Genomic DNA, 25,586 nt, shown 5'->3' with positions numbered 1-25,586 from the left:
TTGTGTATAATTATATGGTAAAAATGAGAAAGAAAGCAATTTTTCAGTAATTGTGTGCTGTGACACCTTTGTATTTTTATGTCTGATTCTGTACATTTTGAAGTGAGGTGAAACTTGGGAGTACACAAGACAAATCAGACTCTTGAAAGGGGTACAGTAGTCTGGAAAGGTTGAGAGCCACTGAGTTAGGGCACTAGCCTAGAACTTAAAAGAGCTGGGTTTAATTCTCTGCTCTGCTACAGACATTCTGGGTGACTGTGGGTAAGTTACTTAGCTTCTCTGTGCCTTAGCTCCCCACCCATACAAATGGGGATAATAATGCTTCTCTGCGTCACAGGGGTGTTTTGAGATGAAATATACTAAAGACTATTAAGTGTTCTGTGATCTACTGATGAAAAGTGTTACATAAGAGCTTGGTAATATTAATTTTCCCCGGGTAAATATAGATGATCCTTCACTGGCCTTTGTTTAGTCTATATTTGCAGATTTCCAGGTATACAAAATTATAATTCTTGACATTTATAGCCTAATATGTAGCCATTCTGTGTATAATGCTTGTCACGTATAAAGAGTAAAACAACAAAGCAGGAAGCATAAACTGAATGGGAGTGAATTAAAAGTGTACGTAGATGGATGTGAAAAAGAACTTCCAAGTGCACGGCTTGCCTGTTTGATATCTGAACAGTTACACTGAATATATGAAATCTCAAATGATTAAATGGATATTTTCAGCTGAGGGTGTGCAGGGAGGGCCAACAACCCTGGATGGAAACTAGAAGAGCTTGAGAGACTTCTATTTCAAGTAGAAAATAATGGATTTGGAAATAATTTAAGAGGCAAGACTGTTGATGCAGACACACAAGGTTGTTCATGGAAACCGGATCTGACTTGCACGCTCTACTAAATAGAATTTGCATGACAAGTAAATGTAATTGACTGAAATTGCACCACTTTCCCTAACGTATAATAATAGTCAAAGCTTCTTTAACCTAGCGCTATGCAGCTGCAGTCCCTTTTCTGCCCTGATCCACCTTGCTTCCATCCTCATGTCCCTTGTGCCCTTAAAATTTTTCTTCTTCAAGGAGGCCTCTAATCTTATTATCCTAAAATGCTAATGCACTAACAAATAATGACTAGGACAACAAGATGTGTTTAACCTCTCCTGTATTGTCTTTTCCATAACCTCCACTTCAACTGTATATTGACTATTTCGATTGCAAGCTTTTGGGGATGAGATTTGACTTTTTTTATCTGTCTCCAAACCATTTAGCACACTTGGTGCCCTATAAATAATCAATATAATCAACCACTCTTGCTACATTGTAGGTAAAAACTAACAGACAGCTGGCATGCACAGAAGCCCAAGAGTGCACCTCAGCAGGGAGATGCTGCTTCCATACACGGCAGGAAATCAGGCAATCAGTATGCAGTACATCAGAATCAGCAAGCTATAATACAGTCGAACCCATTTATCTCGACCTCGGTTAACTTGCCAACCCTATTAACTCGAGGTTTTACAAGTGGAACCGCCAAACTCCCTCTTTATCTTATGGGTTTCTCATCCGTTATGTCGATTTGCCCAACCCTAATATCTCGAGCCCGGCTCCCCGCGTCCCCAGCCGCCCGCTCCCTGGCTCTCCAGCCGCGCGGTTCCCCAGCCGCCCGCTCCCCGCGTCCCCAGCCGCCCGCCCGGCCCCGCATACCCGGTCCCTGCCTGTCCCCGCCCGCCCGGCCCCGCATACCCGGTCCCTGCCCGTCCCCGGCCGGCCCCGCATACCTGGTCCCCGCTTTGCCTGCCGCCTGCCCGCCCGGCTCCGCTTCGCCGCCCGCCCCTCCGCCCGGCTTCGCTTCGCCGCCCGCCCGCCCGGCCCCGCATACCCGGTCCCTGCCCGTCCCCGCCAGCCCGGCCCCGCATACCCGGTCCCTGCCCGTCCCCGCCCGTCCCCACATACCTGGTCCCCGCTTTGCCTGCCGCCTGCCCGCCCGGCTCCGTTTCGCCGGTCCCCGCTTTGCCGCCCGCCCCTCCGCCCGGCTTCGCTTCGCCGCCGCCCGCCCGGCCCCGCATACCCGGTCCCTGCCCGTCCCCGCCCGCCCAGCCCCGCATACCCGGTCCCTGCCTGTCCCCGCCAGCCCGGCCCCGCATACCCGGTCCCTGCCCGTCCCCGCCAGCCCGTCCCCGCATACCCGGTCCCTGCCCGTCCCCGCCAGCCCGGCCCCGCATATCCGGTCCCTGCCCGTCCCCGGCCGGCCCCGCATACCTGGTCCCCGCTTTGCCTGCCGCCTGCCCGCCCGGCTCCGCTTCGCCGGTCCCCGCTTTGCCGCCCGCCCCTCCGCCCGGCTTCGCTTCGCCGCCGCCCGCCCGGCCCCGCATACCCAGTCCCTGCCCGTCCCCGCCCGCCTGGCCCCGCATACCCGGTCCCTGCCCGTCCCCGCCAGCCCGGCCCCGCATACCCGGTCCCTGCCCGTCCCCGCCAGCCCGGCCCCGCATACCCGGTCCCTGCCCATCCCCGCCCGGCCCCGCACACCTGGTCCCCGCTTTGCCTGCCGCCTGCCCGCCCGGCTCCGCTTCGCCGGTCCCCGCTTTGCCGCCCGCCCCTCCGCCCGGCTTCGCTTCGCCGCCGCCCGCCCGGCCCCGCATACCCGGTCCCTGCCCGTCCCCGCCCGCCCGGCCCCGCATACCCGGTCCCTGCCCGTCCCCGCCAGCCCGGCCCCGCATACCCGGTCCCTGCCCGTCCCCGCCAGCCCGGCCCCGCATACCCGGTCCCTGCCCGTCCCCGGCCGGCCCCGCATACCTGGTCCACGCTTTGCCTGCCGCCTGCCCGCCCTGCTCCGCTTCGCCGCCCGCCCCTCCGCCCGGCTTCGCTTCGCCGCCCGCCCGCCCGGCCCCGCATACCCGGTCCCTGCCCGTCCCTGCCAGCCCGGCCCCGCATACCCGGTCCCTGCCCGTCCCCGGCCGGCCCCGCATACCTGGTCCCCGCTTCGCCTGCTGCCCGCCCGCCCACCCCGCTTCCCCGGTCCCGCTTCGCCTGCCACCCGGCTCCGGGTCCCCGTCCACGGCCGCCCGGCCCCGCTTCCCCGTCCGGCTTCGCTGGATCCAGCCACGTGCAGGCACCGCGGTAAGGGGGCAGGGAGGGGGTGTTGGAGAGAGGGCAGGGGAGTTCAGGGGTGGGGGGGTGGATAGGGGTTTATCTCGATCATCGGTTATCTGGACTATTTTTGGCAAACCCCTAGGCCGGCGACATAACAGGGTTTAACTGTATGTACATAGCAGATATTCCATTAATGCTGGAGAATCTCTATTTCTCCCACACAACGCTTCTCCCTGGTCATGTCCCCAGGTTGGCCATTGCATCCCATAGGTCCTCTGGCTAGCCATAATTCTTCTTCCTTGATGTTTTCATAAATAGAGTAAGCAGTGAAGCACTCCAAGGTATTGTTTTTATGGGCCCATTACTGTGCACATATGGCTGTAGAAGGATTCCAGCTTGGTTCCTCAAAATGCACCCAGGCACCTATTAACAATCCCATTAAATGTGCCTCGATAAGCCATACTTAAGAATAAGATTTTGAAGACTTACAAAAGCGTGCTGGTGCCATACATCTTCCTACGAATTAAAAATTATATTAGACTATTCAAACACACGCAGATAGGAATACGTAATAGTATAAGATTCAATACACATCGAGTAGATAGAACACTGGACTGGGCTTCCAGGAGAGCTGCGTTCTATAATCATGGTAAAGATCCTGTCCAGGCTGCAGACTCACAGCAGCATGCAGAAGGGAAGCACCCTGCTGCTAGGCACTCGCTGCATGTGCCTTGGTCTTGTACTGCACCAGTGGAAGTTATGTTGCTGTAGAATGGTTTAAGATTGTGTATTCTTTATTTAATTTGCTATATATTATTTTACTTCTCAAATTCCAAGTCCTTTCTCCTTTCCCACTATTTTATAATGAATGTAACACCTTGCACACTAGCACTGAGTAATCCAAGAACTCAAAACCCACTCTGCCTTCTGACTGTTAGTAGATTCACAATTGCTTTTTTTGGGTGGGAATCATTTATGTCTTTGAGGTTTCCAGTGAGAGGCACCTGACGTTCAAAATCTAAGCCAGTGATAACTTAAATCTAGGCCACGTTCTTTACAGAGACACTTTTCAGAATAGATAACAAAAAGTGATTAACCCTACAGTAATAAGCCCATTTGCTTACCCAATGTATGGACCAAATAAACCACATTTAATTGAAGAGTTAGATTAGATAATGAGTAATGAAACCCTTTTCAATTTAAAATTCTAAGCATTATTATAAACAAAAGTTAGAGGAAGAGAAAAGGCTTTAAATTTTAAAATGCCTAGACTTGATGTCAGGACTTTCTCTTTAAATGTTAAAATTAATCTTTATTTTCCAGTTGAAGCATCATCTTGGGGTGATCTTTTGAAGGTCACAGTGGGGAGGAACAGGCTTTAATGGAGTGTTTTGGTAACAATCATATTGCTAAGAACTGGAAAACAGAACAGACTGAACTTTTATACACATTACATCAGGCCTATTGTAGAGATAACACGTTTGCTAAACTTCTCAGAATCAGCTGACCCCACAAGTCATCTCCTTCTGATGGAATTGTTTCCTGCTAGGACTGGATAGTGGAGCAGTATATTATGTTGCCCAAAATACTAAAACTATGAAGTGAGGCTCTCTTTATTTTGTGTAAATAAGCACATGAGATTTCTCCACTTGAAGGGCAAAAAGGTTGTTTGCATATGCAGACAGTGGAAAGTACCCGTTGACTAGTCCTAGAGACATTTGAAATTACTGCACTGAAAAATAAATGTCTTGTATTTTTTGAGATACATGCACATATTGTGTTGGTAAGTGCAAAAAATAAAACCTTCCAGTATTTCCAGCTAGCTACTATACCCAGGCTGAATGCACTGTAGTTGGGTTTTGATATTTAAATAAGCTCCTTCCCTAACTGTAAAAGAAAACACAAAGTTTCTAAATCTAAAACAATGAATTTCACAAATTCTGGAAACTTAAAGTCAGTGTTAGCCTGGCAACTGGTGCTGTCCAGTCCCAATAAACCTGGTGCTTCATAATTTAGGATGAGGGAGCTTAGTATCGTGCAGGAAAATGGGCTTATTTGGGTATTTCACGTGCAAAAAATAACTTGATTCTCCAACATCATCTCTTGCTACAGAGCCTGGGAGCAGCTTTAGAGAAAACGGTAGAATGTTAGAACACCTAACAATAAGAGAACATGAAGAAAGTGAGATAAATTAATGAACAGTGAGTTACAGCTCTTGATTGGGCTTCAGCTAGCAGGATAATTTAGATCAGTGACACCTTGTTGTGCAATATTTAAAACTATTAAAAATAACGTTTTACCCTCCATAATTTTTTATATAAAAATCAGATATAAATAGATTGTAAATGCAGGAGGAGCTATTATGATCATCTAATCTGACATCATATTAATCATCATAGACTCCAAGAAGTTAAAAATAGTGAAAGCTGTTATCAATACTACCACCACTCCAAACAACAAAACAAAACACAACAAAAGCCAAACAAACCCAAGGGGCAAGGAAATTTCTTACAAAGAGAAATGTAACTTATTCTATGTCTTCAACATGCGCAATGGAACACATTAAAATGAGACTATTCTCTGCTTAATAAACATGCATGGCATCCTTTGATGTGAAAAGGAGCTGAACATATGTAACAGAGGGAAACTCTCCAAAGAGCAGCACCTGTTTGTGGATAATTGTGGAAGTCATCTGGCATATTTCACGCATAACTAAAATTTCCTTTTCTTCAATTGGTTTTGTGGCACAACTTGAAATCTATCCTAGGAAAGCAAAATATAGTTTGTTGTCTAAAATATGGCCAGGTGGACAAAACTACAATGCACAGATATAACCTAGCCTGCTGCTGTTGAAATCAGTGGCTGTTCTCTATGTGTGATGATAGCAGGCAATGGAGTAGTTTAGTAATGAGCAAATGGGCTCAAATGCAAGTGGTTTGTGGATCACTAAATTTGGGAGCTGCAAATGCTCTCAGTCATGTGAGTAGTCAACACATGATGGAAACCAGTTTAAAAAAAATAATTCCTCCTGTTTATATTTAAATAGGCAAAAAATGTGTTCAGGCCTGAATAAATTCATTGTTTAGTTTACATTCTGTTGTCATTTTTTTTAGTTAAGAGCAAAAGAGAACACAAATAAAGCTGTAACATCTCAAAACAGATAAGCTTCCTGACCAGTGTCAGTAATTTTCCTGTCAAGTAAAAATCTTGTATACCTTTTAAAATTAACTTCATTATTAGGATATCTCCTAGAAATGCTGACACATGATTATCTGTACCATCAAAAATGGGAATTCAATACCTATATTTATTTGAAAGACAATCAAAATTATGCCAAAATATTGATTAGTTAAAAAATACATGCTACTTATCCATTTAAAAAAAAACAACTATAGGTACATTTCTCTTTGTAAGAAATTTCTTTGCCCCTTGGGCTTGTTTGGTTTTTGGTTTTTTGTGTAATGATGGTATTGTTAACTACTCTCACATTATGTTTGCCATAGATTAGTATTGGGTGAATTTTATTAGTTCTTGGAGTCAGTGATTAATATGAGGCAGACTTTTCCCAGAAAATATATTCTAAGAAGAGCTGAACTTGTCACACTAAATTATATTGCAGAAAAACAAGAACAAGCACAATGTATATTTAATGTAGCTCTATATCTATCATTATATATTGCAAATGCTTCCTTCTATTTATGGAAATAATAATAATGCATAATAATAATTCATAAAAATCAGCTCTGTATACCATGAATGTGCTAGAGTAGCAGGTGTCAGTTTGGCAAACAAACTAACAGATTGGCCTGAAATGTAAGAGATTATTGGCAAAGAAATTTCCAAATGAACTTGAGTCATCTCTAAGTAAAAATCTGCTTTTCTTGGGATCTGAAATCAATTAATCAGTTTTGGCTATTGTAGTGACTTTTGGTTACTAGATGGAACTAAGGAAGACACCATGAAATACATGAAAGAAATGTCTGAATCAGAAGGTTAAATGCACACAGTCAAGTTTGCACTTGGACATAGGTATGTGGGGCTCTCATTGATCTCAGTGAGAGATGTGTACTTGCATGTGGGGTAGATTTCAGCCCATCATGTGTTCGTTATTATCTTTTTATGTGTATGTCTTATTGTCACGAGGCTATGCTGAGAAGTACAAAAGGGAAGTGTGTTCTGTGCAAGGACAACCACAGCAGGCTAAATTCAGTGATTAATTACAATTGGCCAGCATCACTGAAATGAATGGTTTAACAGAGGGTTAATGGGCAGAATATGGCCAATTCATGTTAGGGTCCAAAGCAATGTACATTGGAATAAATGAGAGTCTTTCCACCAAAGATGGATCAACCTTTTAAAACTGAAAACAGGAAGTGAAATTGATTGTATTCTTTTCTGAAGCTATAGAGCTTCTGAAACCTTCGTATTCTTTTCAGACAGCTTCTGAGAGATTGCACTCTTTTCATATGCTAAAGAGCTTCTATGTTCTTCTGAAGCAAACATAAGTTACTAACTGCCACCTTCTTCTCCAAACAGAGGGAACAGAATGATAAACTATTAAATCCTTCACCCTATGTTTTTTTATTTTAGTCCTTCCAATATGTATTGTTTCCCCTAAACAAACTAAGGACTGTATCCAACTTCCTTTGTTTTCAATGGAACTTGGATCAGGATCTTACTGTTTTCTATTGGAATTGTAAGGAATGGAGGAGGAGGTTTGTTTTAAATTATATTACTTTCCAATAGCTAGAGAAATTTTTTTAAAAATTAAGAAAAAAATCTATATTTGACAATTATGATTTGAGACAATTATACAGACTCGTTATATTGTCAAAATTGTAACAACACAAAATTTAATAGGCATAACTTCCTAGACAAACAGGATTTTTCTATCCTCAGTGCAAAAATCACAAATGTATGGAATTATATTACACTTGCCTTCCTTCTCACTAATCAATCACTAATTACTTAAATTTCTCTTTCTAGTTATAAAGTAAGATTTCCCCAATTGCTTTAAAAAGTCTTATTTTTGGACAAAAATTGTTTGCACTTTGTAATACAACCGTTTCCTTTTATTCAGAGTGATTATTAAACTGATATCTAAGTGTACTGCCTGGGATCTGTGACAAAAATTCTCTTCCACATTATAAGGAGCTGCATGTGTAAGACCAAAGAACTATATGGCCATAATTTTTTTAAGTCTCCCGAAAACTCTGTCACATATATAAGGAAATTAACTAAAGGTAAAGGTAATCTTGATGCACAGATGCATCTCAGTATTCTCTTCCAACTGAGAATTTCAAAGCATTTTACAAACACCAGTGCAGTAAGCCATTCAATACCCCTATTAGAAAGGTAAGTATCACCATAATTTGCGACACAGAGAAATTATGTGACTCGCCAAACATCTCATAGGAAGCCATTGTTGAAGCTGACAGCAGAGTATTAATCTCCTAACTCCCAATTCTGTTCTTTTACTGCAAGGCAATTCTTCCACAGGTACCTTTAATGAATATAGATAGAAGTTTTGTATGCATCCAGAGAAGGTCAGACCCTCTGTTATCAAACTAAAGCCTGTACAGACTGTGGATGCATTCCATTAGACTCTCTCAACATGCTTCACACATATAGCTAAATATGCTAACCAGAATTAATACCCATAATTAGCCAATTTTTATAAATATATCTGATTTATTTAGTTAAGTTTTCTGAAAACATTTTTTAAAATGTTAATTATGGACATGAAATATTAATTTTAAAAAGACAAAGCAAACATTTGGTTTAAAATGTTCCTTAATGCATTTTTCTTCTGCAGAATATGCATGTAAGTATTTATTTTTCAAACATCATTGTTCCACGCAACTCAGTTGTCTAGTATAGACACCCACAGTACTGCACGTAATGAAAATGTGTTATAGGGAAGGAAACTTCCCAGGCCAAGAGTTTCAAATTAGGCTACTGATTTTAGGTGTCCAATTTGAGATACATTAAAGGGGCCTGATTTTCAAAGAGTGATGAGCATCCGTCTTCTGAAAACAGGCTACCTTTAAGTGTCTCAAACTTAAAATCTTGGACCAAAGCAAATAGTCAACTTTGTTTACTAACTTAAGATCGATCTGAGAGATCTCATGCGCTTTACATCTATGAACATGGCACAAACCTCCTTCTCGTGAACTGAAAAGAAAACCCAAGACCAAGATTTTTTTCTCTTTATGGAAATTTCCTGTTTTTTCTTGTTCCACTTCCTCCATTATGACACTGGAACTAAGGAAATTAAAAATCACCAAGAAAACCTCCAGCAACTAAATATTTTACTCTAATATTGTATGAACCAGTCCTTTTTTATTACTCAGATACTGTATGGGAAAGGTTTGTTTCTATGGTATTAAAAGGATACAGTTTTATATATTTTTAAAACATCCATTAAAAACTCATCCAGAAATAATTTTTGTTCTTCAGACATAGTGAAGAATGAGATTAAATGGTCTGACAGAAATAAATTAATGCCACTGGTTTCAACATTCTTCAGTGAGAGGAGACCTTTACAAGAACAACATTAAATAACTTAAAGTTACTAATCAAGCTGCATTAACTGCAATCAATATTTCCATAAATACTGAATTAACAATGCCTCATTTCTTGATAACCGGCTCAACGTGGATGCAAATTGCTAGCTAACCCTGTCCTCTGTATAAATAAAACTTAAAACAAATAGTTGCGGAAGATCCCATTCATTGCAAACACATGCCTTCATTCTTTAGGAAACATTTATTTGCATTGTCCTGACTGATGGTAAAGACAAATACCCAGAAGATTTTTTTTGTAAGTTAGCAACAGGATTTTTTTTTCTTGCCAGTTTCGCTGCTATTGCATGTGTCATAACAGTGGCTCCCCACACAAAAAAAAAAAAAAAAAGAAAAAGAAAAAAAATGGCTAATAGATTTAAAGCACCAATGCTATTAAAATATGTTGAGCTCATTCTGCAATATGAATATTCAGCCTAGAAAATTATTTATATGAAATAATTCAACAAGAAACCAATTTAAAAAATCTTCTTGACCAGCACTCCATGTACATATCCACAATATTTGTTGAAAATAGCTTTTTTGGATATTTTCACCCGATAATCCATCAGCTCAAAATAGTACAATCAGCAGTGACTGTGTCCAGTGCCATCCTGAAAAATTCAGCTCTTTTTCAAAGTGAAACTTAGTGAGTCCCTGCTCTGTGATTTATATAAAGCAATAAAAATCAACAAAACACAGAGAAGCAAATATATTTTAAAATATAATATTAGCATTGTCAACATCAAAGATTTTATTTACTGCACAGAAAAGAAAATATTCGGAATAGTGTCATTTGTTTCGGGGAATGCACAAAAAAGTTTCAACAACACACACTGTTTCTTTGCAAAATAGCCCACTGCATGATGCCCAAGCTGAAATTGTTTGTCCCCAGTCGCACTTGTATTCTTGCAAACAAACCTGTACAATGCTAGGGAAGGTCAGGAGCTACAATTGTGCCTGCTTTTTTTGCATTACCTATCTTTGTCTTTATACAAACCAAACCAAAAAACAAAAACAATGGTAGGCCTGTTAAATTACACTAGAGGTGACCTGTCTTTGATCTTCACATTTTAAGGAGAGATTCTGAAATGACTGTTACTAAATCTCTCGCTGTATCATTTTCTCCAACTGTAAAATAGTAAAGACAGTTATTATTTATTTGTTTAGCGTCAACGCTATGTTTGACATTTTACCAAGTACAAAAATGAAGACTGAATCTGCTTTGAAGAGCTAACAGTCTAACCGGCACACACACAGAAAATGGGATGCAATGAAAAATCATGAGCTGGGGACAACTTATTGTGGGTTAAACTGAGTTAAAGACTCTCTTCTTATGAATCCCATGGAACCGAGCACATTGAGGTTGGAAATTATTGTGACACAATAAAAATGGAGCCCTGCACTAACATTTTCATAGGGTTTTTTTAGCAGAAACACAGTCCACAGTGTGAGTAGCCATTGTGTGTGGAGGCTGTTAGTGAGCTTAAGAATCACAAGCAGGCAACTCTGATTCTTTTTGTGCATATGAGTAACCAGTGCTTGTATAAATAATCAACAAATTAATGTTCTCTTTCCCTACTTTGTTCATCTTGATGAAAAGACATGGAATAAAATTCATTAATTTTGATGCACCATAATCTCACAACCAGTATCTCCTAATATTAGTTTAAGCCAACATTATCTGTCAAAAATAACCCAGCACCAGAGAAATAAGCCATCTGAGCAGCTTAATACGGATGTCTTTATGGCACTGACGTAGGCTTAAAAGCAGGGAGATTTCCCAGAACCATATATTATGAATGCTTCCTGTTCTGAGCTGAAACAAAGCCCCAGATCTGAACATCCTGAATGTTAAGCTGGTTTAACAACTAATTTTGGGTCCTTTGTGACACTAGAAATGAGAGGGAAGGAGGGAACATTTAACAATACACCGCTAGGCCTCAGACAGATATGAAAACCTCTATCCCACCATCACATCTGTCGCCAGGCATAAGCACTTGGGTCTTATCTTCCAGTTTACAGGGCTCACCCCTATCCCTTTCTCTTCCAATCCCAGCCTGACTGTCCAGTCCTCAATCAGCCCTTAGGCCTAACCACACCACATTTTCTTTGTCCACATAGAAGAGGTCAGAAACAGCCCATGAAGGAGAAACCAGTGCCCATCCAAACTCCTTCCTTCATTCCTTCACAGATGCAATCAGAAGCAATTTCATCCTCCTTTCTACAACAATCTCCCAACAGCAAGAAAGGCGCTGCAGACCTTGGCAGCCCTCAGAGGCTGCTGCCCTACAACATATTAGAAAAAGCCTTTTCTCTTCAGTGATCTTAGCAAACTTGCACAGGAGGTGGGGGAGTTTGGTGGTGGAGAAGAAGCATTTTTCTGTTGCAGGTGAGAGTTCTCTGCCTTGCCGAGGGGCACGTGAGGTCTAGTCCCACTCTCATTAAAGACAATAACCAAGATCCTCAAAGGTGTTTAGACATCTAACTCAGTTTGCTTTCACTGGAAGCTTGGAGCCTAAATACTTCTGAGGCTCTGGGAAAGGGGCCCTTTTTCATGGATTTCAGAGGGAGTGGGAGCAGGCCCAATGTGGTGTGTTAAGTGATGGTGGCCTAGAGCTTTCATCCACCTAAAGCTTTAAGACTATGAGTGATGCTTGAAGGGTGCTTACCTCAGGCAGCTCTCAGTCAGAGGCACAGTGGGGCCAAGGCAGGCTCCCTGCCAGTCCTAGGCCCACATTGCGCCCTGGAAGCAGCTGGCAGGTCTGGCTCCTAGGCAGCGAGGGGGAGGGAACATATTCTGTGTGCTACTCTTGCCTGCAGGCCACTGATTCCCAGGTCCCATTGGCCGCAATTCCTGGCCACAGGGAGTGCAGAGCCGGTGCTTGGGTCAGGGACAGCACACGGAGCCCCATGGTCCCCCTGCCTAGGAGCCGGACCTGCTGGCTGCTTCCAGGGCGCAGCGCGGTACCAGGCAGGTAAGGACTAGCCTGCCTTAGCCCTGCAGCACTGACATTCAGAATTTTAATCGCTCGGTTGGCAGTGCTGACTGGAGCCACCAAGGTCCCTTTTCAACCGGGCATTCTGGTCAAAAACTGGACACCTGGCAACCCTACCCCTAACCCCTCAAAAGTCCCCCCACCCTTTTATTTTCCAAATATTTGATTCCTCACTGAAGTAGCACAGTATTTGTGAGTAAACAGTTCCTTCTGCATTTCTTGCATCACATTTTATGTTAGTCGAGCCAGGGTTCTTACACCTGCTGAGATAAAAAGCTGCACGGAAGATTGAGGAGGAAGAAAGAAAGAGAATCTGATTAAATTGCTTACCCTAGCTGGAAGGGGAGAAAGGGGAAACTCCACTTGCCTGAGGTATTCATGTTTCTAACTTTCTTTTTTAAATAGAAAAGTTGTATAATGTAGAGTTGTCCTTTTAGCCAGGGCCTTATGTAAAAGACAATCTAAGGGAAGTTCAGCAAAACAGCTCCCCCTTCTGGCATTATTGTGCAATTATTACTTATTACTGTACTTAAAATAATTTGATTTTGAGTTTCATGTAGGGATATTACAGCACCTTCGCCTCTGCCCCACTCTAGAGGGCACATTGAATATGTCATTATTATCCAGAATCTAGATGAAGCAGAACCTGGCCCAAGCCACTGTAGCATGCCATTTAACTGCATTACTAATTTTCTCCTAAGCAAACTGATTCTTGGATCTTGTAGATAATTTATCATTAGAAATCAAATCAAATCAACAAGACTTGTTATTATGGAACATAAATGCTCTTTACTCACTGTGCAATCTCAGATCATATTGCTTTATACAGTATCTGATTTCTCAGCCACCTCACCATATTATCTGAGTATTTTATGTTTGTAACCATCAGCAATATTAATAAATCAATGAGTTGCTTTGTGTGTGTACCCCTGTATCTTTTCATTTGGGTCATTTACATTAGTGTACAAAAGACATCTGGATAAAATGCTAATCTATGCTGCATTTTCTGAGGCTTGTTACAGGAGGAGTTTAGGAACCCATGGGCCTAAAACTGGGGAGTGTGACAGACACTGCTTCCTCATTACCACCCATGGGCCCAGGTAGGGTTGCCACCAAGAAATATTGAGAGGCTAAGCCCTGCAGGAAGTCCTGCCCTCAGAGGCATGAGTGACAGCCCTCCAGGATTCCGTTTGGCTGGCATTCCCCACGTAAACCAGGAAGCCATTTCTGGGAGTTGGCTGGGAAATAAAAAGCTTCGGTGTGCTTTTGAGATGGACCCTGTCTTGCTGCTCCACACTGCAATGTTGTGTATTTGGTTGTCATGGTTTTTGTTGCATGGCAACTGAGTTAGATTATTATGGGTTAGCTCAGCCAGCTTCAGCCGGCTAAGTGAACTCTCTGTGTCTGTAAATAAAATGGTGGTTTTGTTAGCTGTCTGCTGTCTGGCCTCAAGTGATTTCTTCCTAAACCGGCTGCCCCCAAGGATATAACATGCAACTCACCTAGATCCTAGCCTCTTGGCTCTTGACCTGACATGGCTCCTGACAGTGATCTTGATTTACTCTCTTTGGTTTTGGACCATTGCCAACCCCAGGGCAAGACCTTGGCTTGGCCTGACCCTAAACCTTGCCTCCCACTCCCAATTTGGCATCGGACTAGTGATTTTTAAGCTTCATCTTTGACACCAATACTGAGCAGTTTGTTCTGTTCCCTCAGTCAACCTGTGGCCTGGCCCTGACCAGGGGCGGCTCTAGGAATTGCGCCGCCCCAAGCAGGGCGGGGGGCGTTCTGGCGGTCGCCGGTCCCGCGGCTCCGGTGGACCTCCTGCAGACGTGCCTGCGGAGGGTCCGCTGGTCCCGCGGCTCCAGTGGACCTCCCACAGGCACGCCTGCGGATGCTCCACCGAAGCCGCGGGACCAGCGGACCCTCCGCAGGCATGCCTGTGGGAGGTCCACCGGAGCCGCCTGCCGCCCTCCCGCGGCACGCCGCCCCAAGCGCACGCTTGGCGTGCTGGGGTCTGGAGCTGGCCCTGGCCCTGACAAAGAGCCTGGAGAAACCTTACTTTCAGTGTTGCTTGCCATTCTAAATGATATTCTCTATTTGAACCCCACATTATTGGGTTCAACGCCTGAATAGCTCGGTGAGGTTCAATGGCCTGCACTATGCAGCAGGCAGATGATCATAATGTTGATTTCTGGCCTAAAACCTATGGTTGGGGCTCTGTGCTGCACCACTTGGAGGTGCAGCCAAGAACTCAGTCCAAAGTGATGATGGGCTAAGGTGGCTTTACACCTTTCCACCCTCCTGATCCTGGGCTGCTATGGGTGTTGGAGAGACCCAGGGCAGAACTGGGCCTGCTGTTGGGCATTGCCTAAATTACAGCAACCTGGGCTTCCCTATGGTCTGCTGCATTGCCCAGATTTTCCTCAGAGCTACATACTTCAGTCTCATCCCTAACACACCCTTTCTGCCTCCAGACCTACCTTTAGTAAATCTCCCACATCAGAGTTAAAATGTGGGCATGGGGTGGGGGGGGGAGAGAGAGAGGGGTCACTATGCATAAGGCTCCAACATTTAACTAGAATCTATCTAGCAGTCACCAGCCTCAACTAAAAGCATATGTTACCCCTCCCTTTACCTCCAGAACAACACAATGCTTTGTACAGCACATCCTCCTTGCTTTAGGAACCAGATTAGCAAAACTGCTTACCAGATCTGGTTCATAAAGCAACAATGACATATGCTGTTTATTTAAATCCATTCCCAAGAGCACATATCTGGCCTGCACATTTCCATTCAGGACTCCTGAAGTGTAGAGCATCAGAACCCAAATCTAAAACAATCACATTTTTATCCTCCTCCCTGTTCTCTGAGGTCATAAATCAAGGGCAATAATTGTTGGTTTGCATTGTGCCACCAATATGAGGCAAGTCTGCCATTCTTCTCACATTCTACTCTAATGGCTAGGATTGGTTGGGGTGTGTGAACTGGGAGCCCCAGATTTTACATGATAGATGGTTGTTGCATGGATTCTGGAGCTCACATTCCCCCTCGCACCTCATTCCAACACAGTCGGAGTTTGTTGATCTTAAGGCCTATAAATAAACCTATTTATTTAGGTCTGAGGTTCTTTTTTCTTGGGGTGCATGTTTAAGTTCTTTAAGTGGCAACAAGTTACCTGATCAATTTTTAATGTTGTTTAATTAGCATGTGTCTTGTATTATTATGTATGTGCTGAATGATGTAGTCAGTTAAATGAATCTCAGACTAACTAAATGAAGAGGTTGTAAAGTTGCGATGCAAACCTAAACAAGAAATTGCACAGTTGAGAAGGAAACAAAGCACATTCTCTTCAGTATCTCCTTAGTAACTTGATAGGCCACAAGTTCCCAAGATAGTGGAGAATATGGATTGACTCGTTCTATTTATTCTATACTTAAGGGGAAATTCTGTTATCTCTGATACTGCAGTGTGGCAATGGGGGCATAGGGTGATGTATTGATAGTGGCCACCAGAGCCGGCTCTACAGTTTTTGCTGCCCCAAGCAGCGCGCTGAATTGCCGCCGGCGGGCGGTGGGGGCAGTCCGTGTGCCCTTAGGGCGGCAGGCGCGTTTCCGCGGTGGCGGCAGTTCGGCGGCAGCTTCTATGTTTAGCTGAAGCCACCCGGGACAGCTGAACATAGAAGCGGCCGCCGAATTGCCGCCGTCGCGGAAACGCGCCTGCCGCCCTAAGGGTACATAGACTGCCCCCGCTGTCTGCAGCGGCAATTCGGCGCGCTGCTTGGGGCGGCGAAAACACAGGGACTGCTGCCCCTTGCAGAATGCCGCCCCAAGCACCAGCTTGGAATGCTGGTGCCTGGAGCCGGCCCTGGTGGCCATTTTAAAATATGGTGATGTGTCAAAATAAGGGCTTTGATGAGTATGCTGTACTCCTAACTCTTACTGATGCCTATTGAGGCAAGAGGGTTAAAGATGGGCATGAAAGGGAGTACGCTTCCACTGACATTTTCCCCACTCTAAGCATTGGACTAGTGTGTTATACTCTTCCTTTGCAGTGTATAGTTCGTAGTTTTCAAAATGCAGTTTTCTTCCTTAAGGTGATTCTAAAATGTGGAGTTCCACATTATTATCTCTCAGGGACTCCACATCAAATATGTTCATCAGCCAGAAGCTGGGATTGGATGACAGGGCATGGATCACTTGATGATAACCTGTTCTGTTCATTCCCTTTGGAGCATCTGCCATTGGCCACTGTCAGAGGATAGGATACTGGGCTTGATGGACCCTTGATCTGACCCAGTATGGCCGTTCTTATGTTCTTGCAAGTAAAAACATTGTTTTCTGCCCACCAGCCCTGGAAACTCTGACTGGAAAATGAGAGTCAATGTGGGTTCTTTTAGTTTGCACATCACCAACAATAAAGACTCTACCATTGGAATTTAATTAATAATTCTGTTGGTGATTCACAAATAAATCCAGCTCCTGTGCTGGCCCTGCAGAGAAAAAAATGTAATAAAATGTATTTTAATGACTAAAATGAGTAGATATGACACTGAGTAACTACAGGGAGCACATCTATTCAGTAATAAGGTGCAATTTTTCCAGAATAGCACCATGCTTTAGGGGAGTTTTTGTTTGCGCATAGTCATTTGGGATGCCTTGCTGTAACGGGGTTTTAAAAAGTATAATTAACTTCTCATGGTGCCACTAAACATAATGCAGATCCTTTTCATCCTTCCTTGCTCTCTCCCTTGCAGAGACAGGTTGAGTGATCACTATTATGCGCGTTCTTTCAAATACAAGCATGCTAAAATAACTAAGTAGTCTGTTACCATAACCTTCTCTTTCACGAGTGCATAATTAATAGTCTCCCAGAATGATTTAAGTTCACAACTCAAACCAATACCTTATCTCAACCTTCAACAAGGGTCATAATTTGCCCAAGCTATTAATTTTCATTATTTCTTGTGTTCTATTTAATCTACTTTCTGACCAAAATATATATGGCGCTTGTATAGATATGCAGACAGACATGCTAAGGAGAACACTTCCAGCTGCAGTTAAATGAATTCTTGAGCTGTCCAGTAATAGTGCTTCCATTTGCTCATATCTGAGACCTGAAACAAAGATTAGCAATTAAAAAAATATATTATGGGATTGTTTATGCATTAAAGAATATGTATGATTGGGTAATGCACAACATGTTGATTTATTATATATATAAAAAACCTCATGCCAAGATTTTGTACAAATTCCAAATTCAGGCAAATAAGTGGAAATATCTTTTCTTCATCTTTACTTATGGCTTCCTCCCTCAGGAACCCAGGACTACCACAAACCTTACCATCTTCTGTTCCAAGCACAAGGTGCATTTCTTTGACCCTGCCTTCTCTGATATAAACACGTAACAACATGTATATTTTTTCTTTAAAAGCCTACCAACACAAAATTGTCCACTACACATGCATCTCAGCACATGATAGTTATTAGCCATAATGCATGACTGGAAGGTGCTTAGATACTATGAAGATGGAGCTCTAATGTCATTTCATAATACTCAATGAGTACATTAATTCCATCATTTCATTTTCTTTCACCTAAGAAACTGTTATTCTTTAATTCTTTCTGATATGTCTTATATGTCTTTAGCTTCTGAAAATCAGAGCTGCATTGTACTGGCTAGCTACAAGTATTCTAGTAATTGGAGCCGCCCCTCGGGTAGGGCGAATCGGGGCAACTGCTTTGGGCCCTGCACTTTGGGGGGGCCCACCAGCCGATGCGATTGGCTGGCGTGATCAGTCCCAGAAGAGATGCATCCATCACTTCCGCCCTGGGCCCCGCACTCCCCTAGGGATGGCCCTGCTAGTAATGAAGTGATAATCCCTCTGCATTCAGTAAAATGATTTATTATTAGTAATATTAACCTCCAGGTTGCTGCTCAAATCTTAACCTCATTGGTTATCCAATGGTTATTCAAAATTACCACCCATCTGACAGCTGTACAGAGGTCTATGTGAAATGAATGTGTATTATCTGTCTAGTTTCTATTTTATATGATTGTTCATTTAACACTGGGAACCCAAGATATGATGGCAAGCTAAGCACAGAGGCCAAAGATGGAATTCTCTCAGGGACTGAACTACATATCCTCTCATAGTGATGGTCCCAACTAGGGGAAGCACATTGGAAGGAACAATGAAGTGGCTCCTGCCACTGCCTTACCTCTACTGGGTCTGTGGATAAATAAGACTTAAATTTTCAGTCCTAATCAAAACCTTTGGAAAGCCGTAACTGGTCTATATGCTATAGCAGCAGCAGAAGCAGTTGCCAATGTATCACTGGGGATGTGAGCAAAATATCACAGATGAACAAAGGCATCAAAAGCTGATTCTTGCAGCTCTTTCAAAAAGTGACTAGAGTCATGTGTATTACGTAGTAATATGCAACTGCTGATAGACCTACGCATCAGAGAAACTGCTGTGCTGGAAGTTGTATGTCATCCTTATGTAAAGTGTTTTTTTGTGATTTGGTGGTTTGGTTTGTGAATACATTTATAGCTCTGTTGGCCAGTCCTCAATGGAATAGGAATGATGCGTGCATAATAGTTAAGAGACAGACTGCTAGTTGTAGTGCAGCCTACTGGCATCGCTAGGAGATGAGGATGGTATACATAGACACTGATAAGATATGCTTCTGTACTGAGAGCCAGTCAGTCCTACAAGTAAGGAATTTCTATTGCATTATTACTGATGAGACTTAGGAAGTACTGAGGAATTACATTTCAGCAGTGTAATGAGATTAGGGGAATAGGAGAATCATATTAGGAACTTGCAACCAGGAATGTAGGTAAAGAATACACCTCTACCCCAATACGACGTGACCCAATATAAACGAATTTGGATATAATGCAGTAAAGCAGCGCTCCGGGGGGAGGCGGGGCTGTGTGCTCCTGCGGATCAAAGCGGTTCACCTATAATGCAGTAAGATTTTTTGGCTCCCGAGGACAGCATTATATCGGGGTAGAGGTGTTTATTAAAATTATAGAAAGGAGTCTTCTATTGGCTATGTATATAATGACATGCTGATTATTTAGGAGAGGGAGGGAGGTTGGTCATAATAAAGGCTTCAAGGCAAAAGGGAGGGCTTGGGATTTTATACTTTTTGCTTCTGGTTTTTAATTGTATATGTTAAAGAATTGACACTGAAAACGGTCCTGACAGGAAATCTGGGCACCTTTAACATTAATTCCCTCAGAAAATATATTTCAGACATCAAATCCTGAATGTCTTACTTAGAAAATTAGCTATAAAAAGTAGCCATTGAAACAAGGGAGATGGATTGGAAACAGCTGAAGACAAAACTATCTTCATATATTAGACAATACAGAGGCCTTAAAAGGTTAAAATATGATAATTTTTCTTCCAAAAGTGCTCTCAGGCCTTTTCAGATTAGAACCCTCACTCCTTCTATTTGATAGACAAAGTCCATCGAGTAAATAAAAAAAAGGCAGGAAAATGATCAGCAGAAAGCTGGGATATTTAAATTGCTGAAATTCAGTGATAAGCTCTTAATACTGAATGTGGCTAGGAAACTGGAAGGAATAAGATAAAATGGGCTCCATTTTCCCAGCCTTTTCAGCAGGACTTCATGCAAAGAGACTGAACTTTGTAATTACACTGGATATTTCTGTACTGAGAGATGTGTAATAGGACAAATATCAGTTTGAAGATATCAGAGCCCGCTTCTTAGCCAGAGGATATGTGTAGCAAGATGCAGTCTTTGTGCCAACCCCCTTGTGGTATGGCATAATACTGCAGATACCCAACCTCTGTTTTCTCTCCTGGGTCTTCAGTGATCCACACAGCTTTCATCACTGTTCAGTTACTTGAGAGACTTAACCCTTCAGACTGTCATGTAGGAGTCCACCCCGCGTAGGGTGACCAGACAGCAAGTGTGAGAAATCAGGACAGCGGGTGGGGGGTAATAGGAGTCTAAATAAGAAAAAGACCCAAAAATCGGGACTGTCCCTATAAAATCGGGATATCTGATCACCCTAACCCCGCTGGGGTGTTAGAGTCCAAACAAACACAAAATGAAAAGACTCTCCCCTGATACTGGGCTCTGCTTAGGTTCTCCCACCCTTGTAGAGAGTGCTGATTCTGACGGAGTCCATTTGTCAGGAATCAGGGCCAGCAGCAGAGGTAATCTCCAGGCAGCCTCACCAGTGCAGCTGGCCTGCAGCAGGCTGCCTGACTGGCCATGCCACCTGACAGGCTGGAGGGCCAGAGGCTGGCTCTTGGGCCAGCAGTAGCAGCTGCTTGCTGGCTTCTAAATGCTCATTCCCACCTCTCTGCCTTCTCCTGCATTACCTTGTTCTTGCTGCCTCTGACCTGTCCCTGCCTTGGACCCCTTCTTGCTTGCTACCCTGCTTGCTACAGTCCCCGTCCGCCGGTTTGACCCCTGGCTCCAGCTTCTGACTACTGACTCCAGCTCTGACCCTAGTCCTTGGGTCCTGACACCTGCTCCAACCATTTGGCTAGAGCACCCTTGTCCTGGTCAGCTGACACAACTCTCCCTGAAGTTCCTCCTCAGTTCTCCCAGTCACCTGGGCTCTGAATTCTTTATGGCTTTTTACCAGCAAGAGCTGCTCCTCAGGCTATTACCTCATTTAGTCACCATTAGTATCTCCTCCACCTTGGAGCGGAGGGGTGAACACTTGGGCCTGGGCTTCTCTTAAGAGACCAGTTCACCCTGTGACTGTATGTGAGAGTGGTTGCATTTTGATGGGCCTGGTGCAGGGCCGGCTCTACTGTTTTTGTGGCCCCAAGCAGCGCGCCGAATTGCTGCCATGGACGGCGGGCGCAGTCTGTGTGCATCAGGGCGGCACGCACTTTTCGGCGGCGGCAGCAATTCGGCGGCAGTTTCTGTCGTCAGCTGTCCACGGCAGCGCAGCTTCTGTCTTCCGGCTGAAGACAGAAGCTGCCGCCGAGGAAACGCACGTGCCGCCCTAACAGCACACAGACTGCCCCCGCCATCCGCAGCGGCAATTTGGCACGCCGCTTGGGGCAGCAAAAACACATGGACTGCCGCCCCTTGCAGATTGCCGCCCCAAGCACCTGCGTGGAATGCTGGTGCCTGGAGCCGGCCCTGGCCTGGTGACATTCCATTGATTCTTTTAACACCATGTTAGACCAGGGGATGGACAGTTGGTGCTATATGTGACTACTTACACTTTAATTTTGAGCATACTGTGCAGGGAATTCTGTCTGGCAAGCGTTAGGTGGAGGGCTCACTTTATGTCTGCCAAAGCTTGTTAAGAGGGAGGAACCACATCTGTGTGCTTGGTTGACACACAAAAATGGATGGGACTTAGAAGGATAAGATCTTTCTTTCTGGAAGTCATACTTAATCACAGTATATAGAGTCTCCCGAAAGGGGAGGGGGAAATAGATTACATGATATTGGGGACAGAGTAGGGGGAGGACAGTACTTTCTCAGCTGTTGTTGCTGTCTTCCAGAAGTTTCTACTAGCTTGCTTTACTTTTGCCATCACCAATTCAGTTGTTCCTGCTTCCATACACTGGCAGATTCATTGCTCATTATATAAGGACTAAGTGGCAAGAAAAGGTAACAAAGTGTCACAAAAGTGTATGAAAAAGTATTGAGATGAAATTAAGAAAGATAAAACTTTTGATGAAAATCAGAAAAGCTTCTGAGGAGTGAGATGTATTAGTCAGTGAAATAGTCCCATGAAGTAATCTCTTGGAAGTCTAAAAGTAGTTTGGACCAAAAACTGGTAAAATGTGCAGTGAAAATGGATTCAGCACTGTCAGGGAGCTGGATTATACAATCTAATGGAGATGCAAATAAGACTATAGTTCTTGATCTGGTAGTCTTCAACATGTACCATAATAACAATCAGCAGGTTCAATATAAAATGGGAATCATAGTCCAAAAGTGAACAGTTAGAATCCCTTAAACTGATTATATGTTGCATGATATCTACAGTACAAGGGTCTACAACGAAAACAAACTGAGTATCTCAAATCAAGATTAACTAAAATAATAATAAAAACCCAGTAATCTTCCTGTTTAAAGGAAATATAAATAAAAATATTTAGTAATAGATTAGCCAAAAAAGTAAATATTTGACATGTAAAGAATTTGAATCTCATAGGTCACTTTGTTTATATAGACTTAGCTCTTACAGTTATCAACTACAAAAAGCTACTACATTAGTCACAAATTGACAATTAATTAAAATATTCTTACTATTTCTGTTTGATTTAATTTAAATACTTTCATTTAGCTTTAGGAGGAAATGAATAGAGATGTACATGTCCCAGTAGTGCCAAGAGATTTTAACTGCAGCATGTGTAGTCATACCCGAACTAGCTTTGATCTATCTAGCTCAAACAATAGCAGTGAAGTTGTGGCAGCACAGGCTGTATAAGCCCACGGGCACCTTGGTGTGTCCTCAAGCAGCTAGGCTGTGCTGCTGCACCTTCTCTTCTATTGTTATTTGAGCTAGATAGATCAAAACTTGCTTAAGAACATCTACACATGTTGCAGTCACATCTCTAAATGCAGTGAAGGCATGTCCTCACTCTCAATATCTTGACCAGCTTCAGACATCGTGTAGTTTACACACCATCTTCCACCCTTTTTGCCCAGCATATAATTTATCATGCTTTTGGAACATATATATGCTTTAAGCTCACCTGTCAATTTGTCACTTTCCAGATACCCAAACCTAAGAGGAGAAACTCTAAATACATTAAGCAGGACAGCTGTATGGGTGTTCCAATGACTGACACAAATTCCCAGTTATCTGCTGCTGGTGTGATAACCTGAAGCACACCTTTCTGGGCAAGCAAACTTCATATTAAGTGGAAGATCAACAATGAGAATATTCATAGCGTAACCCACCAACCACATCCACCAGTCCTGGTTTGATTTTGGTGGCTTTCTTGGGTCACTGATTTACCCATTTTCAATTATGGAGTAGACTGGCTCCCTCAGACAGAGTAGTGGACCAAATTATTGGTACCTAAATTGGTGCATAATGCACTCTTAAACTGGCCTATTCAGTACCCTCAGTGGTTCACCTGAGGACCAGGGAATGTCTCAATAAGAGACACTAATGCAAGAGCCAATTAATTTGGTTCTAGTTATGAACGATGCCATTCCCAAAATTCTTAATAAGCATAATGGTAAAGGATCTTGAGACCTTTCTCTAGGTAAATGTCAGAACAGCCTGACACAGCCATGTGAATAGAAGTGGATACTGCATATAGTGATAGGTCATTACAGTGTGCTGCATATACATGTGCTTTGTCTGCTCTGTTTTGGTGTGGTTTTAAGAAGATCTAGAAATGTCATGAAGCACCGTTGTGGACAGCTTAACAAGAGATTTCAGCTGTTTAGATTTTAGAAGAGGAACCCTCAAACTGAGTCCAGGAACATTCTATCACATTCTCCTTTGTGCCTTTTTTGTTTTGCCCTTCTACTGCATAGTTCACAAAGCTGCAATAGACAAGAAAATACCATTTGATCACGAAAAAATCTTTCCAACAATTTTGTTGGAGGAAAAAAATTAAAGCAACAGGAATTTCATAGACTGCATCTGACCAAGATAACCACATTTTGAAGATGAGCACAACCTTCATATTAATTTTTACTTTATTTAATTTATTGGCCATAATTTAATGTTTTAGGGGATTGTATTAGCATATTGCAAATATTATAAAAATATTGCCAATAAGTACTTTAATTACTGTCCTGACATCTTAGATTGTGTTGAGACCTCAAGGGGAGCTTAATTGTGACACGTTCAAGCATATATTGCATACTTATCTCTACAGTGGTGCCCATCAGGAAAGTTTAGAATATTGAAAAAATATTAATACCATTAAGTTAGCTTGTGTATCAGCTATATTTCTGAGTAGTTAATGAGCTTGTCTATCCTTCTTTGCAAAGGAATTAAGACTTGATTAGACTCTTCAGTATTTGAAAGGTCTCGTGTGAGTGTAATTATGCTAAGCTTTCCATTGTCATGTTGAAATCCTTGCATAGCTAAACAATTTGGCAGACTGCATTGCTCAACACACAACTATCAGACAAAACTAAGTTTTTCACAAGTGATTGAAGTATGTCTGTACAAAGCATACTCACGCTGAGTTTGAAGCAACAAGCCAGAGGTAGCTTTATTTTTGAGCAATTGCAAATGCATGGGAGAGTACTCATGGGCAGAGGTTCCCCTCCCAAGGCAGGCAGGTAAACAATTAGGCAAGCTTTTATACCTTTCATTACATAAAATAATGAGCAACAAATGTGTTTTTAATACATTTTCTTCCTGATATCTCACTTTTCTCATTAATTTCTGCCACAGTCTACGTTCCATTCTTATCTAACACAAGGTCAAAACAGTATTATACAGTCTGTTCCCATTCGCTTTCTACTCGCCTAGGCCTTCAAGTCTTGCATTATTAGAGTCAGTGTCAGCCTGACTTTGTTAGCCTGACTCTTACTCTATTCCTAAAGACTAAGATCTCTATGTTCAAATTCCCTTTATCCCTTTCTCCACTTCCACACCCGCTTTCACTACTCATTACCTAACTTCCTCTTTCGCTCACTGAAGATGTGTTTCTGACAAAGATTGACTGTCTTGTTTCTACTAACGTTATAATTTGTACTTTCATGTACTGTATTGGCTACATGTTAACAAGTGAACCATTTATATTTCTCCTTGCAGTACGCCTGGCTTTCTTGAGTTGACTTGACTACAACATTACTGCAGCAGTAATTGAATTCAGATGAATTCAGAATATAAAAGGATCTATTGAAATACAGCTTATAAAATCCTAGTCTTTGGGTTTGAGCAAATGCTAACAAAATGATCACAGCTGTATACTTAATGACTGATTTCATATTAAA

At 42.9% G+C, this 25,586-nt stretch overlaps 1 protein-coding gene across 1 annotated transcript in view; it reads left to right on the top strand.

Moving 5' to 3' along the window:
• Positions 1-12,903: 12,903 nt before the first annotated feature.
• The window catches only part of C8H5orf58 (chromosome 8 C5orf58 homolog), a 28,964-nt gene continuing 16,281 nt past the window's right edge, over positions 12,904-25,586 (top strand). The window contains exon 1 of the mRNA XM_045028511.1: positions 12,904-13,023. The gene's annotated coding sequence lies outside the window, so the exon portion shown is untranslated. The remainder of the gene's footprint in view (positions 13,024-25,586) is intronic.

The sequence above is a fragment of the Mauremys mutica genome, chromosome 8, assembly GCF_020497125.1.
Source record: "Mauremys mutica isolate MM-2020 ecotype Southern chromosome 8, ASM2049712v1, whole genome shotgun sequence".
Classification (NCBI taxonomy): domain Eukaryota; kingdom Metazoa; phylum Chordata; order Testudines; family Geoemydidae; genus Mauremys; species Mauremys mutica.
Note: the sequence above shows the minus strand (reverse complement) of the source record. Positions and strands in the feature narration are given on the sequence as shown.